General features: G+C 42.2%; 2 pseudogenes; one reads left to right on the forward strand and one right to left on the reverse strand.

The window, feature by feature from the left end:
* Positions 1–878, reverse strand: part of LOC102774160 — an 85,471-nt pseudogene extending 84,593 nt beyond the window's left edge.
* LOC102757768 lies at positions 740–1,114 on the forward strand (annotated as a pseudogene).
* Positions 1,115–3,197: the final 2,083 nt, after the last annotated feature.

The following is a 3,197-nucleotide window of genomic DNA, read 5'->3' on the forward strand; positions in this document are numbered from 1 at the left end:
TCAATAATAAATGAGCTAATCTGTGTTACATATGCTCTCATTACAGAAATATGCCGGGTATAGAGCAGACTGTACTTACATCTATGCTTAGGAAGCAGACTGGACTTCATTCCACACATCTAGCGAGCACTCGCTGTGTGCAAGGGACGGTCCAGGCGCTGGGATGCATCGGTGGGCAAAGAGAAACACAAAAATGTCTGCCCTCATGGATGTGGATACGTGAACAGGGCATCGCAGATGGTTTGTATTATTTGGTGGTATTACACGTTTCATATGGATGCAACTTGAATTGATGCCGCATCTACATTTTATTCTCTTTTAAAAAATATATTTTTTTATTGATTTCAGAGAAGAAGGGAGAGGGAGAGCGAGATAGAAACATCAATGATGAGAGAGAATCACTGATTGGCTGCCTCCTGCATGCCCCACACTGAGGACCAAGCCCACAACCCAGGCATGTACCCCTGGCCAGAATCGAACCTGGGACCCCTCAGTCTGCAGGCTGACGCTCTACCCACTAAGCCAAACTGGCTAGGGCTACATTTTATTCTCTTTGAGGGCTAGGGTTGAGCCTTATGTTTTTGTATCTTCACAATGTCTGACATAGCAAATGCCTACTGGGATGTGTAAGTCAGGGAATTTACACCCATGTATCCCTTGTGCTATTAAATTCACAGGAGAACCACTTGGGATCTAAAACTAAAGTTCTCTCAGGCTCGTTCACCAGGGACCAGCCAAGATGGGCCAAGTTCATACCAAGACACTGAAGAAGGCAGTACGAGCAATACTGCACGTACCTGGGCAATGATTCCACACCAACAAGCACGTGTGCGAGGAGATCGCCGTTATCCCCAGCAGAAGATCTGCAACAAGATAGCCGGCACTATGTGTCACCCATCAGATGAGGCAGGTTCAGAGAGGCCCTGAGAGGGGTGTTTCCACGAAGCTTCAGGAAGATACGACAGGAGAGATAATTATGTCCCTGAGGTCTCAGTCCTAGATCAGATCATGAAGTTTATTCTGAAACTAAGGAAATGCTGAAGCTCTTGGAGTTTGGCAGTCTGTCCAGCCTACCATTGGAATGACATTCAAAACACCACGTGGAGCCACGTGAATCTTTCTGCTGTGCTCTAATACCAATAAACCCTCTGATGAATGAGGATAGCTAAATGTCAGCAACCAAAAAAAATAAAAGTTTTCTCAGAACCATGTTCATTGCTATCTGGGCTAAAATCAAAGCAAGTATCCCCAGGTAGGATCATTTGGACCTAAAGAATAGATAAAGTACACTTAATAGGAATCAAGAAACTAGGGATTGGAAGGGGAGGAAGAATAGAGAAGGAGAGACAGGATAAAAGGTATAGTCCGAGAAGAAAGTACCTGCTACGTTCTCTGGAAAGGCAGACCGGGGGAAAGAAGGGTAATAACAGGAACTTTGGGGGATTGTGAACGCTGTTTTTATCATGTGCTTTGGCTACATTTTCAAGAAACACTTACTATGAGGCATAAATGAGAAAGAAATTAAAGGGAACCTGCCAAGGTTAGTCAAATGACAAGGTCTTGGAAGATAATTATGAGCCATCGGATGGGCCATAAGGTAAAATTACCCTGGGCCTGGCGAAAAAGTGATTCTGAATGTACTTGCCTGTGCAGATCACTCAGCCTCCTGAACACTATACCCCACCTGGTGTAACTTACAGCAACAGGGCTAGACAGTTTTCATGTGTGAACACTTTGTTTCCTATCCTGCGTATGAATCTGTTTGGGATTTAAATAAAATATGCATTTATAGCAGACACATTTGATATGTCTTCATGATTGATTAAATTTGCCTATTCACCTTCAAAACACCCTACCTCTCAAATCCACCACCACCCATTTTGAGAGACTGAGATTTCCTTATACTGTGATCACAGAATTTCAGTGCCAGACACAAACTTGGAAATCAATGTCCTTTAAAAATCACATATAAAATTAAATTATTTAAACTGCAAGTCTCTTCAGGGAAACTAGCAAAATTACAGTTTACCAACTTGGGGTCCTATGAAAAATCAGTCTCATAAAATTATCATTCTGCTTTTTTTTTAGTCCATGCATTGAATTGTATAAAGAAACCATCTAAAATTATAAGACTCCATTTTCCTTGACAAATATGGGTGGAGAAATGGCAATTTTGAGCACAAAAACTTGAAGGGTCTCTCCTGATTAAAAAGGGCTCTGCCTATTAAAATCAGTGTTCTGGTCTACGTAAGACAGAGCCATCTTTTGGGCCACAGAAATGGCCTGGCTTGGGTCTCCAAAAGACAGTAATGTCATATTTCAATTTCTGCTGCCAACTGGCAGTTTCTAAGTCAAGAGTGAAATGAAGTCTGTATGTACAAAAAAACAAAATTCCTTCGTTTTTATTGAAACCCCATTACCAAGGTGCTAGGCTATCTGATAAATGAGGATAGCTAAATGTCTCTGATAGGAACACATATTACAAGTACCAATCGGCACCTAATGGGGCAGCAGGGGGACCAAGCCATATATAAGGGGCCGTGAGCTCCCGATAAAGAAAATCTCAATGATCTACAGAAAAAAACGTCCACTTTCCACTCACATCTATTAAGGAAACATCAACAACAGAGCCCAGGAGAAACAGGGCCCTCAAAATGCACCGTGACTAAGTCATGGAAGAAACAAACACTCAGAACTTTGGGCATTTGCTCTCTCCTGGTAAACTCTGAGGACTGTTGGCCACTTTCGTCTTCAGGCCATAGTCTCTACTTCTTGGTCTTCCTTTCTTCTATAAACGAAGCAATAACTTTAATTTGCCACTAACTTCTAAAGCAGTAGTCTGCTTTCCTGCCTCTAGTTCCAAAACTAGACTCCATGTGACTCTGGTTAAACTCAACCCAAGAAGGTGCTCCGTTCATTTCCTCCTATTATGTCACCACCACCATGAACAAATCCATCTGGCCCTCGTCCAAATGAACTTACCCCTGAAATGAGGTGGAAACTTCCATATAGTGAGAATGTTTTCCTGCGATATCCTTTTATAGGTTGCATGCAATTTATGCAACATTCTTAGCTGCTCGATAACATGTAACTGGCAAACTCGATTCGCTGAATCTTTACTCACTCCAAATCTTCACCTGCAGACATGTTTCTGGATTACAAAACTTTCTCTCGGAAGAGGTCCAAAATACCAAGAA

This window comes from Myotis davidii, unplaced genomic scaffold (genome assembly GCF_000327345.1).
Source record: "Myotis davidii unplaced genomic scaffold, ASM32734v1 scaffold44, whole genome shotgun sequence".
Lineage (NCBI taxonomy): Eukaryota > Metazoa > Chordata > Mammalia > Chiroptera > Vespertilionidae > Myotis > Myotis davidii.